General features: G+C 43.9%; 1 long non-coding RNA gene across 1 annotated transcript; it reads right to left on the minus strand.

Moving 5' to 3' along the window:
• Nucleotides 1–2275: 2275 nt before the first annotated feature.
• On the minus strand, nt 2276–5434 carry LOC110696876. The gene is made up of 3 exons (XR_002506407.1): nt 5295–5434; nt 4621–4885; nt 2276–2488 (listed from the first exon to the last, which is right to left on the minus strand). It is a non-coding gene; the product is annotated as an uncharacterized LOC110696876 (long non-coding RNA).
• Between the last annotated feature and the right edge of the window lie 8829 nt (nt 5435–14263).

A 14263-nucleotide genomic window follows, 5' to 3' on the forward strand; every position in this document is an offset into this window, starting at 1 on the left:
ATTTGATTGATAATCAAAGAAGAGTCTCTGAATATCCTTAACTTTTTACTCCCAATGCCAAAGCTGTTTCAAGGCCTACCACGCATGCTTTATATTTAGCAGCATTGTTGGTAACGTCGAAATCAAGCTTTATGGAGATTGGAACATGCTCTTCTTTAGGTGATACTAGTAATACACCAACGCCACATCCCTTTTGGTTTGAGGCTCCGTCGTAGTATAAGGTCCAGGTATCATCTTCAGTGACCATTAAGTCTTCATCTGGAAATTCATTGTCTTGTATTGGCATCGAGTCTTCTATTGGAAAGTCTGCTAGAAAGTATGACACCACGAATCCTTTGATAGCTTTTTGTGGCATAACCTTGCATCAAACTGGGCTAGATTGACTATCCATTTCGATATGCGTCCATTGATTGTATATTTCTCAAATAGATACTTGAGTGGATCTAATCGGGAGACTACGCAGACGGTATGCTTTAGCATGTAATGTCTTAACTTGGTTGTGGCCTACACCAAGGCGAGGCACAACTTCTCGAGTGGTGTATAGCGTGCTTCGTATTCGAGCATCTTCTTGCTTAGATAGTAGATTGCGTTTTCCTTGCCTTCTACTTCTTGTGCTAGCATAGCTCCCATTGTCTCTTTGATAACCGTCAAATATAACCTAAGAGGTATTCCGGGAAGTGTTGGTGCTAATACGGGAGGGTTTGCAAGATAGGCTTTGATCTTTTCAAAGGCTTTTTGACACTCATCATCCCATATCACTAGTACATTCTTCTAAAGCTTTTTGAAGATTGGTTCACATATTGTCGTCAATTTTAATATGAACCTACTTATGTATCGTAATCAGCCAATAAATCCTCGAATCTGTTTCTCAGTCTTGGGCGGTGGCATTGACATGATTGCTTTGATCTTGGTTGGGTCTATCTCTATTCCTCGAGAGCTTATGACATAACCCAAAAGCTTGCCTGAAGTGACTCTAAAAGCACACTTAGATGGATTCAACCTCATATTATATTTTCTTAGCCTTTCGAAAAATTTCCTTAAGGCTACTTGATGGCCTGGACGGTCTTTTGATTTCACAATCATGTTGTCGACATATACCTCGACTTCTTTATGCATCAAGTCATGGAGTAAGGCAGTTACTGCACGTTGGTAAGTAGCACCCGTGTTTTTCAACCCGAATGGCATTACTGTGTAGCAGTAAGTGCCCCATGGTGTTATAAAAGTTGTTTTCTCCATGTCTTCTTCTGCCATGAGAATCTGGTTGTAACCTGCGTACCCATCCATGAACGAGAGGAGCGCATGATTTGTCGTGTTATCTACCAGAATATCGATGTGTGGCAAAGGGAAGTCGTCCTTTGGACTTGCCTTATTTAGATCTCGATAGTCGACACACATTCTTACCCTTCCGTCTTTCTTCGGAACTGGGACGACGTTGGCGACCCATTCGGGGTATTTGGATACCTTGATGAAACCTGCAGTTATTTGTTTTTGGACTTCTTCTTTTATTTTAAGAGCTATGTCGGGTTTCATTCGACGTAACTTTTGTTTTACGGGTTTCATTCCTGGAATTAGTGGTATAGTGTGTTGAGCTATTTCCCTATTAATCCCTGGCATGTCCTCGTATGACCAAGCAAATACATCGATAAATTCTTTAAGTAAGTTAATTAAATCGGTTCTTTCTTGTTCATTAAGTGTTAATCCGATTTTAACTTCTCTTTTATTGGTTGAATCATTTGAGATATCAACCGTTTCAGTTTCTTCACACTACAACAAATTAACCTTTGTGCCACGTGAAAAATCGTGGCATAAGTTTAAATTTCCCGTGGCTATGCAATTTTGCCACGGGAATTTCGAAATTTTCTCCCGTGGCACAGGAGGCCGTGGCTAGAAATTTTCCACGGGAAAACTAGTGTCGTTGCATATTAAGAGTTTTATGCCACGGAATTTCACGTGGTCTAAAAAAACACTTGCCACGAATATTAACGTGGCTAACAAATTCTTAGCCACATATTTTACCGTGGCTAATTACTTGTTGCCACAAACATTACCGTGGCCACTAAGCTTCTTTGCCACAAAGATTATCGTGGCTAATTAGCTACATTTGCCTCAGATAATACTGTGCAAATAAAATCTTTTATCACTAATGATTACACTGGCTACCAATTTCAGAAGGCATACGCTTTTGTTGTAGCATATAAAGTATACGCGTAACTGTATATTTAAAATGTTTTTTTTCATTCAAGTCATCACATTCATGGTTGTTGAAATAGATATATAACACAAAAAAAAAAATATCAAATTGATGTCTGATATTCCATACATACAAATATACTAGAAATTTGTATCTGAACATACAAATGTACTAGAAATTACTTGTCTAATTGTCTCATCACTGGCTCACTTAAAAAACTTACAAAAAAACTCAAATCCTTTTGCTAAATAAGGATAAAAGAATGTCACAATACATTTGTGCTCCGCGCCTTTTTACCTACAATGAATTAAAAAAAAATCAAGTCAATAAGTTTCTAAAACGAAAATGTCAAATTGACACAATACATATGCAATTTATGTTAATCTCACATATTATTAAAACTTTCAAATCAAATTAACATACAATATTTTCTCGTCAATAAAAAAAAAGACATACCTGAGTGAAGAACCCTACACTCCCTGTACTACCCCCTCCAGCACTACATCCCCTCCCTACACTGTCTGCCTTCCTGCACTGCCCCTTTCCTGCATTCCTCCCCTCTCTGCATTGTACCCCTCCTTGCACTACACCCGGAAGCCCCTCCCTGCACCTGCCCCCCTCCCCTCCCCTACACCTGCCACCCTCCCTCCCTGTACCAAACATGCATACAAGCCAGGTTTATCATTGCAGTGGGGTACTTGTGTGCGTGTGAAGCAGGGCTCTAAGGCATGGGAAAGTGTTTAAAACAAGCATCAATATCATGCATAAAATGTCATAAAACTGTAGACCCAAAGATAGTTGTTTGTGGAAGTACAAGCACAACCGTGAGTGATTTTAAATCAGTCGATCCAGAATAGTTGTGTGCAAATAAATACGATCAAAAGATCCACTCAGGCCTTGAGATTACGACACCAATTAAAAAGTTTGTCCTATTTTTAAGAGATCTATCATAGGAAGTATATCTTAAAACAACCTTAAGATATTAACCAAAATCTATACACTTCTAAAACAAGTAAACTTGAGCTAGTGTGAGCACAACAAACCTGAACATTCTCTTCATTATTTACTTAGCCATTGTAACAATTATGAAAAAGGATTAAAGATAAAAATATTCTCATTAAAATCAATAAACTATGATCTTTGTTCACAATGATGTTCACACACAGGGTCATGTTAGCTTGATTCCTGGCATAGTTACACATTACCCTATTAGTCCCTTGTATCCAGCACCATAATCTTTGATTCAAGTCAAATTTATCTCCTACTAATCATTCTTAAACTCAAGGACTGGTAAGAATTAAGAAGCAACATCGATCAGAAGTTAAAAGCAAGTAGAGTAATAAGTCAAAAGCTAGGGATTCATCAATATCTTTAGAACAAAATTTCTACAGGACAAAAAAACCTTATAGGGGTGTTTATTTGTGGGTTTGTTTCGATTTACAGATATTTAATGCAGACAACCTACTAGCAAAGAACTATTAAGAATTCCTACTTATTAATGCCACTTTTATGACTTATCTGATTATATCTAAGGTCCAAAAGAAAAGTTTCAAAGAAGGAAGGATTTTATTCATAAAATTGTTCATAATTTATTGAATATATCAAGTAATTGGGGTCATAACTCATAAGCATATCATTTCTATTAGCCAAGTTTCATCATCTCCATAGAAAAACCAATCTGGCAACCTGGAATCAAGCATCCACAATGTTATCAAAAGTGTGAAACCAACACATTCCACCTCAAGCACATACTGACCGCTATTAAAAATGAATTATCGTTTCATTAACATCACAATCCTCCAAGCTGTCATAAGTCTGTTGAAGGTATGCGGGGTGGTGAAAGAACTCTCCATTGAAGTCTCAATGCCGCTTAGCAACAACTGCATTATTATCTGTAGGACTATCTTTTATCTCGTTCAAAAGATAAGTATACCTTTTGAGTTCATCATCAATTTGCAATGCTCATTCTCCATGACATTAAAATTTATAGAAAAATTCTATGCAAAGATAAAATATCAGCTAATATTAACATCAAGTCAATATGTCCTACTCATTTGGTTTACATGTAATGGGATTGATTTACCCAAAGAAGCTAAACAACTTTTGTATCAGTAAAATTCATGATTACAATGATTATCTATAGCCAGACCAACACGAGAACTTCAATTTCAATCCCCTCTTTTCCATATCCGAGTTTAGGCCACAGGTTGAAAAATTCAGCCTCAATAGAATTTACTACTTAAACTTACTTAAAAAACAATTTGGAAACTATCAGTCACTTGCAATATCAACAACCTACTCTGTACACAGTTCAAAATACCAATGTAGTACTATTTATTTGTTTTAATAACCTTTAAAGACACTTATATATTTGTAAACAAATAGAATAATAACCCGAATCAGCTGAGAAAGTAATAAAAAGTGGTTACCTTATTAACTTTTCTACCCAAAGAGCTGAGTTTCCTCTTCAAAACAGGATCAGTCTCCATATCAGCTCGGGTTGGACATCGACTGTATAATCTACCCTTGTATTTTTTCTATTCTTCCCTAAAAGACAGGTATTTCTTTCAATCCTTAGACCTGGGTTTCTCATTTATAAACAAATCAATACTTTTTTCACAAAATAGGGTCATTGTTAAACCCTCAACAGTACAACATCAACATCTGCCTCATCTTCCACCACTTGAGCAACACCTAATTCAGCCACAAAAACATTGATAAAAGTAGCCCTTTAAAAATTAATTAAGTTTAAAAAGCACCCAAGTGATGAATTTTGCTCGCTTATTTCGACACTAAAGTTTTGATTAATCAATAGCCTAAAAAAAATCCTTTCTCACCAATGGAGAATAAAAGGGTTAGAACAATCCTACTTGAGATTTTTACCATTGAAAATAATTAGGGAATTTTGTATAATTAATCAATTTCGAATGAGGTTTTTTTTTTTTTTAATAATAATTACGAATGATTTAAAATAGGTCGAATTCAATTAAGCCATGGAACCCAGAATAAAATCAATTAAAACCCTAATTGCACTTGGAAAATTACAGGAAGAGTAAGATTGAAAGGATTGTAGAAGAAGAATGAGTCAAGCGTTTAAACTAACCTGGGAAGAGGTGTCGTGGCGGCGAAATGGTGGATGAATTGCGACGGTGACTTAGACGCCATGGACGATCAACTTCTGCGATTTTTTTTTCTTGGAGGGAGAAGAGCCTCATTTATCTGAATGTTATCATTTATCTGAATATTGGTAAATTATTTACCAAATTGGTCTCGTGGGAAAAGTATTTCCCAAACTAAACTTCTGGGGTGAAACGCTGTCTCGGACAGCGTTTTACACCCAGTTTTTTTTAAAAAAAAAAATTCAAGAAGTAAAACGCTGTCTCAGACAGCGTTTTACCTTGTTGACCTGTTGGTATGTATTTTGACAAAATATACTAGTATATTTTGCCAAATTATACTGGAATATGTATATGGGCTTTAAAACGCTGCCTGAGGCAGCGTTTTATGTTGAAGCATAAAACGCAGCCTGAGGCAGCGTTTTATTTGAAGCATAAAACGCAGCCTGAGGCAGCGTTTTATTTGAAGCATAAAACGCAGCCTGAGGCAGCGTTTTATGTTAAAGCATAAAACGTTGCCTCAGGCAGCATTTTTCTGCTAGACTGCATTACCAGCAGCATCTGCTACACTACATCACCAGCAGTTTCTGCAATCTGCTGCTGCCCCTACACATAACCCTCACCCAGCAGCATCAGCTCAGCCCCACCATGAACCACCACCCCTACCACCATCCACCACCATCAACCACCTCCCCCACCACCACCGGCCGCCACTCTCGACCACCCCTATGCAATGCAAAACACCCTAAACAACGCAAGGACATTCCCACCACCCCCATCATTAACCACCACCTCCACCACCATCAACCACCTCCCCCACCACCACCGCACGCCACTCTCAACCACCCATAAACTACCATAAAACACCCTAAACAACGCAAGAGCATTCCCACCACCAGCCCCAACCTTTCCACCACCATCGACCACCACCGACAACCATCAAACACTAGAAACAACCCCAACAACATGATAACCATCGTGAAACAACACTTTAAGTGCAGGAGACCAAATATATGCTGCTTGATACATATAACGGATATAAAAGATATAGTTTCACTAACAAAAGTCAAATTCGGACAAATAAGGGAAATAAACTTCAAATTGTACAGAGAGTCATTTAGAAAACATTTCTTGTATTAATAATGTAAGCGTTATATACAACATTGTTAAATATCTGAGTACCACAAAAGGATCAACTAACTAATACTATCCGGACTCATGTATTGGAGTTAACTAATCTCCATCCTGTGTGTCCTCCGTCCGTCTACGAACACGCCTCGGACGCCTCGTGTAATGCTGAATGGTGGTGAATGGGTCTCGGGACGGTGGAGGAGTCAGCTGGCGAGACGATGAGTCATCCTGGCTGTGGCCGGGAGCGGTGTTATGAATGAAGTAATCCTCTGCCTGTGTAGAGCCCGAAGTATGACCTCCACCACTACTCTGTCCGAAGTCGAACTGTGAGTGGAAGGAGTTGGGGTCATGATCGTCCCTGGGGTGGACGAGATGGCCATGGCCATATCATTGCAAGCTATGTATGCCCATATCTTGCACCCGCTCAACCTGGGCTCTGGTGGGTACGGCTGCTAAGGCATCTGAAAGTGCATCAACCATCGCACCCATATCCCTCGCCTGTAGTAATCATCCATGAATTAGTAATATGATATAGAATTTCAAATAATTTTGGAAAACAAGAAACTGAAAAAACTCACAAGTCCGCTGATAACATCATAAGCTTGATGGTAGTGCGTGGACGGTGGGGTGTAGGTAGGGTTGATGAAAAGGCGTGTAATTTGCCTGTACCATACCATGTAAGGATCACGCGGATCCATAACACCCTGAAACAGGTGACCGTCAACGATGGACTCCAACCGCTGGTCCCAAAGCTCAATGAATTGATGATGCTCCAGTGCCCAGTTTTTCTCCAACTTTCCACGACGGTCAATGCCGTGGAGGCGAATACTAGTGTCACAGGGCATGGGGATAGGCTGGTGAAGTCCAAACTGTCGCAACACTCGGTCCGGTAGGTGGCTCTCCACGACCTCGAAACAGATCATGGGGGTCCTAGCAAGCCACTCAGCACGATGCTCGAGCAAGTGTTCCGGCATGGCCTCTACCAACACAGCAGAATAGGGATCCCATGTCATCTGCAACAAGGATATATCGTGAAAAGGTTAGGGCAATGCCAATAAACAGTATAAAGAGTAAACAAACGATTACAAATTTAGTGCAAGATTCCACCTGTTCATCCGAGAGTCGATCGAGGGCGTCACGGTAGTAGAGAAGACCTCTCGCTGTATGCGCATGTGTTAGTCTGGGAACCACCCACCTGTGGCAACAAATTATTTAAGAAGTTGTACTAGCTAATTATAACAAAATTTGAGTACACAAGTATAATGTTACGAACCTACAACCGTATGCCTGATCGGGTTCAGGGAGCGGGGGAGCATCGTATGCTGCGTACTGATCGTCCTGGTCCAGCTGCCCTGGACGGTGTACAACAGGCCTACCTGGTCTCCCTACATGGATGTGCTCCCAAGCCCATAGCTGTTTTAAAAATCAAATAAAAGGTAAAGCATAAATAACGTCAAGTCATTATCAAACTAGGCTTAAGGATAATGATGAGGTTTACCTGTAGCACAACCAAAGGACCTCCAATCAGCTGTGCTCCACGCTGTGATGCTCTACACAGATGGCGATACAAGACCGCCAAACAAGCACTACCCCAACTGTATCCACGGATCTCATCCCAGTCGTGGTCTAACAGCTGCAGGTAAATAATCTGAAGATGGCTTCTGTTTCGGGGTTTTCTGATGTCCTGCGGGAGAGTTACAATTCCGAGACTGGAACCGGACGCCTGTACCTGCAAAACAACGGAGACTCCTTGTGGTGGGAGCTCCGCCTCCAACGATCAAGTTAGTACTTGTTTGAGTAATAAATGCGGAAATTAAAGTGATTGGGTCTCTCTAGATGAGAGTGTTTAATGTGAGTTTTTAGCGTCATCTCCCTTAATGAGGATTAAGGGAGGTATTTATAACCTTGGGAAACGTGCCAATCCTAGGTTTAGGTTAACCTAGGGCTGATTGGGCTTCCCTCGGAAGTTGGGCCTGGGTGGTCGGTTTCTCCATTAGGCATGGAGTATGCCACGTGTCATGACATAATAGGTCCAAGGTGGACGAATAAGCGTGTGCCATGTGGCAAGCCCTGACAGTTCCAACTGGGGGACACTTGGCAGGACCTGATTGGCCCACGTGGCGCATTTCGATTGGTGGGAGCAAAATCCCCTAATCATTTGCCCCTCACAGGTGGCACGTGACTGGTCACGTGTTACCTGTGACAGGTATCGCCCTGTAACAGGCGACGACCTGCTACAGGTGTCAGTCGGCGAGAGGCCGAGAGATTCTCCCGCCAAAATTTTGAATTCTGGAAGTGACCCTTCGCCTTCTCACTTCGCCTATATAAAGGAGTGTTGACTTCGGTCATTTTCACACTTGAAAACTTTGTGAGAGAACATTCGGACCCCTGAACTTGCTCTGACATTTTGGACCCTTTCTGCCTACCGCCTGCTCTGACAAGCCGACTGCAAAGGATTTTCAGAACTTCATCAATCGTCACTCGTTCAGGTAACCGTCGGTTCTCTTACTCTTAATTTTCTCTTTACTTTATTCTTTTTTGAAATGGCACCACGGAAGCACACGACACGACCTAGGTTAGTGATCAGCCGGTCACCGGGGACGGCTGAATCTAGGACTAGGAGTGCCGCCTGCCATTTTCCCTTTATACAAAGTCCGACTGTATCTGTGTCTATGCAGAGCATGATGGCCAGAACAAAAAAGACTGCCAGGATCTCAAACTCAGACGGCTCCTCCCACAGGGTGCCGATTAGTGAAACATTTGACCAGGCGCCAGATGGGGAAGTGAAACAAAGCGGCTTGAAAGCCGGCAGTTCTGAGGGAGGAGTCAAAGTGACCCCTTCCCATTTTACAGTTGACAATTCTTCATTCTCTCCTGCTCCTTTTAAAGGAGAGGAGGCGGGCCCCTCCGGGAGAGGGGAGGAGTCGTCCTCTTCGGACTCGTCAGAGGACGATTCCGAGTCTAGCTCTTCTGGCCATGCTTCTCTGGACACAGAAGAGAAAAACAGTCGCCTGCAAGAGGCGAGGCTTTCTCACGCAGTTGAGAAGGGGGACGATTGGGCGGAGCCATCCGCCTCTCACCGAGAGCAAAATACCCCCTACTACTGCACGGTACCTCGGGGCCGGATCACGGCCATGCAAGAGAAAGTGGAGAGCTTTATCGCAAACCACACAATGGGCCCCGACTTTTTAGTGTTTGTGCCGGATCCAGAAGACACAGTCGTCTGGCCGGCTGGTACCAGTTATGATAGCGCCTGCTTTGGCTGCTACGAGGCGGCCATCAAGGCTGGGCTGCGCTTCCCACTACATCCGGTTGTTCAGCGGATCTTGGATGGGTATGAGTTGGGGTTATGGCAATTAGCCCCGAACTCCTAGGTCAACGTACTCGGCTATGTGGCCGGGTGCGAACTGCACGGGGTGGAGCCGAGCTTCGAGGCTTTCGCCCACATGAACTACCTCAGCCGGACCGCTAAGGCAGGTGGTACCGGCTGGTATCAATTGACGAGCCACAGGGGCTACCTCATGACGAGAGGTAAAGCAAACAAATGGAAGGACTGGCGGAGCACCTTCCTTATCATTGAGAGTTCAGACACAGAGCTGAACAAGCGCTTCAACAGGTGGAACATGAATCCGCCCCTTCTTGCAGGCGGCCGAAGCATGCCGCCTGTTCCCCCCAAGGCTAAGAAAGAGATCCTAGATAAAGGACTCTTCAAAGTAGAGTCGAAGGTGAACTCTACTTCAGGGGTACGAGAGCAAGTACCCCTGCACTGCGTCCCGAGCTTCAAATGGCTCTACGACGAGTACTTTTTGGCCGCCTGTGGCCTCAGCAGTCGGTGCTCAAGAGGTAGCCGGCCTGTCGAATACTCTGTTGTTCCGTGCATTTCTTGTTATGACTTTTATTAACTTTGCTATTTGTTTTTGCAGCGGACGCCATGAGCAAAATTACCGCCTCCAAGACTGCGGCGGCCATGTTGCGGGCCTCCATCATGCAACAGTCTTCAACCGACTCCCCCAACAAGGGGGCACCCTTGGTGGGCTTCGAACCTTTCACCCTTTTTTTTGGAGTTGTGTTTATGCATATACTGACTCTTTTCTTCTTTTTTAGACGGGCGCTCCAAGAGCTTCTTCTTCCCAACAGCCGGACCCCAATGCCCGGAGGACGACTGTTGCGAGCTCTCCTGGTTTTTCCAGCAAACATGCGGCGGCTGAGAAACAGCCGGCCACTTCTTCTAAAATTCCAGCTGGGCCACCTAGAAGTATGAAATTGTCCTTGTAAATTTTAGACTTGCTCCCTTCTTTACTAGGTCTAATCCGTTTGTTTATGCTTGATGCAGCCGGCCCTCCGGAGCCTGACTTGGTCGAGGTGGCCAAGTCTATGATCAAGGCCGTTCCTCCAGCTGAAAGGGAGGCGGTCAGGGGTGTCGGCACCCTTGACCTAGACGGGATTGCAGGGGTCCTTGCTGAGGTATACTTAGCATATTTTTGAGTATTTGATTTCCAGGACGCCTGTTTTCTTTTTGTTTGGAAACTGACGCTTGTTCCCCTTTTTACTTAGGCCCTACTCCGAGTGAACGACCTTCGCAAGCCGCTTGACCGGAAGAACAAAGAGGTAAAGGCTGCAAAAGCTATGGCCTCCTCTGACTGTGATAAGGCAATGTTTCAAATTGCCCAAAATGAAGTTCTGACCATTGATATTCTTTATTATCAGGCGCAGGCTACCGCCGCTATCCGGGCTCAGCTAGAGGCGGCCCAGAAGAGGAATAGCGAGCTGGAGGCGACCATCAACAGCCTCAAGGCCGAGCTGAGACCTCTTCGCCAAAAGATGTCCTCATACGAAACCTTGGAGAAATCCTTGGCGAGCGTAAAGGTACGCCTGGTGACCCAGGAGAGGAGTCTTACTAAGGAGCTCTCGGAAAAGGCCGAGCAAGAAAAGAAAGAGCTGGTCTGGGAGATGATGGAAGACTCTGCTCAAATCCAGCGCATGACTTGGGGCCGCCTCTTCCCCAATGCCGACTTTGCCTCATGGGAAAAAACGTACCGCCAGTGTTCTGATACATATAATCAAGAGATCCTGGCGGCTGCTGAGGAAGAGGCGTTGGAGGAAGCGTTTGAGGAGGAGGAGCCGGTAGTGGCGCTTGTGCCACTTGGGGGTAATGCATCAAAGAAGGATGCAGCTGAAGCCGAGTCCAGCAAGAAGAGCGCTGACCAGGCGGCAGCTGCTAATATTGAAGACCTGCCCCCTTCTTAAGCTTTAAGTCTTCTTTCCACGGCCTGCGTGCCGTTTGTTTGTATTTACCCGGCCATGGGGCCGGGGCTCTGAATATTTTGCCGGTCTTTGAATGCCAGCTTCTTTTTAATGAATTTTTTGTTTTGCTTCAAATTTGTTGAAGTATTGAATATTCTGATATCCAATTGTACACTATACCGACTGTTTTACATGGCCGATAGTTGCAGATAGGTACGGATAGTTAGTCACGCCGCCTATGCCCCTGGACGACTGGTTGTCTGTTTCCAGGCTAGACGATCAGTCGGCCATTTATCCAATTGGTATTCAAACCATTTTAAAGACTGGATCCCCTTTAGGCAGGCGGTCCTGTCATTTGTAAAATTAACCAAGTAGGAAAGTGGTTTGACCAAGTAAACATGGTTGTTACCTAGTCGCCAAGTAACTGAGTAGTAGAGGTATCAAGCGGTGGATACCGGTTGTTCCCCTTTATTCGCCAATGTTTGTTGGCTTTTAACTCATAAGTTGTTAACCTAGCAGGAGTAGTGGTTGAGAGCCCCTGTTTGCTAAAAACAGGCGGACGACTCATACCTTTTAGGCTCCATACTAAGTTTGAGAGAGTAACTATGAGTTAACTTTGGTGTTACTCAGTCGTTGTCACTCCTGCTTGAGTAGTAAAGGTACCAGGCGGCGGAGGCCGACTTATCCTTTTGATTTGCCAATGTTTGTTGGCTTTTAACTCAAGAGGTACCCCCTGCATTTATCCCAAGTAATACAGGCGGTCATCTGACTCAGATGTCAACTGCTACCACTGGTTTGGTTAGTGATAGAGTTATCCTTGTCTCAAAAACGGCTACGTGGTTGCCCTTGGGGACAGTCGTATAGGTGTCGTGTAATTAGTTTATAGAGCAATGTTCCACCCAAAAGGGAGCTGCTCTCTGCGACGAATTTCATCCGGAGGGATGCCGCCGGACGCCTGCTATGATGTTGGGACAGGTCGTATTAGTTTTGAAGATTGGATCAGTTGGCTTGGCGCCTGGTCTGATCATTCGGCTTATCGCCTTGGTTAGTTCTTGGTGAACGTAGGTGCTAAGTAAGAGGAGGGTAGCCGCCTGTTTAGGCACAGGGTCGGCCAGGCCCTAATCTTTTTTAGCTAAGTATAAGGGGGGTGGCTGTGTGTTTGGAACCAGTCGGCCCTCTTCTATGGAGAGTAGCCGACTTTATGTCCAGACGGCATGCCCCTATGGGAGTAAAATATTCAATGGAGAGTAGCCGACTGTAAATGTACAGGCGGCATGCCCCTCTGAAGATAGAGTAAAATACTCAATGGAGAGTAGCCGACTGTAAAGGTACAGACGGCATGCCCCTCTGAAGATAGAGTAAAATACTCAATGGAGAGTAGCCGACTGTAAAGGTACAGACGGCATGCCCCTCTGATGATAAAGTGAAATACTCAATGGAGAGTAGCCGACTGTAAAGGTACAGACGGCATGCCCCTCTTAAGTAAGAATAAAAATTAAACATGGAGAGTAGCCGACTGTTTGTTAGTAGGCGTGCCCCTCTTAGTACAAAATTGAATATTAAGTATCCAAACTTTTATTAAGTAGCCCTGACTATTTACATCATTCAAAAGAAATATTTCTTAAGATTATCTACATTCCAAGTTCGAGGCAATGGTTGTCCGTCTGGTGTTCCCAGACGGTAGGTACCGTCCCTGACCTCTTCACAGACTCGGTAGGGTCCTTCCCAGTTTTGAGTTAGTTTGCCAGACTCATTAGCCCTACCAACTGCTTCCATTTTTCTAAGTACAAAGTCCCCTACTTTGAGTGGACGCCTGTGTACTTTTTTGTTGTATGATCTAGTCATTCTCAGGCGGTAAATTTCATGGCGCAAGACAGCATTGCCCCTCCTTTCAGGAAGTGAGTCTAATGCCAGGCGCATGGCTTCCCAGTTTGCCTCTTCGTCATATAGCATTACTCGAAGAGTCGGCTCGTAGTGTTCTATTGGAAGAACAGCTTCCGCACCATAAGTTAGGAGGAATGGAGTTTCTCCAGTCGCCCCTTTTTCAGTCGTCCTAATGGCCCAGAGAACATGTGGTAATTCATCCGCCCATAGGCCGCCTGCTCGTTCAATCTTTTTCTTGAGACCGTCTGAGATGATTTTATTAAAGGCTTCTACCTGGCCGTTTGCTTGTGGACGGCCAACTGATGCAAAGTAGTGTGCAATTCCTTGGTCACCCAACCAGCTTTTGAGAACAGGCGTCTCAAATTGGGGACCATTATCAAAAACCATAGACATGGGAACCCCGAACCGAGTGATGACATTTTTCCAAATGAATGAAATTACATCCTTCGTCTTGATTCCCTTTACAGCCTCCGCCTTTACCCATTTAGTGAAGTAGTCGACGGCAACAAGTATGTACCTCCTTCCGCCTGTAGCAGGCGTATATGGACCCAGAATATCCATGCCCCACTTAGCAAACGGTAGTGGGCTATGAATGGTAGTGAGGTCAGTAGCCGGACGGTGAATTAGTTTGCCAAACCTTTGGCACTTGTCACATTTTTTCACCATCACCATCGCATCTGCTTCTAAAGTAGGCCAA

Source organism: Chenopodium quinoa, unplaced genomic scaffold (genome assembly GCF_001683475.1).
Source record: "Chenopodium quinoa cultivar QQ74 unplaced genomic scaffold, ASM168347v1, whole genome shotgun sequence".
Classification (NCBI taxonomy): Eukaryota; Viridiplantae; Streptophyta; class Magnoliopsida; order Caryophyllales; family Amaranthaceae; genus Chenopodium; species Chenopodium quinoa.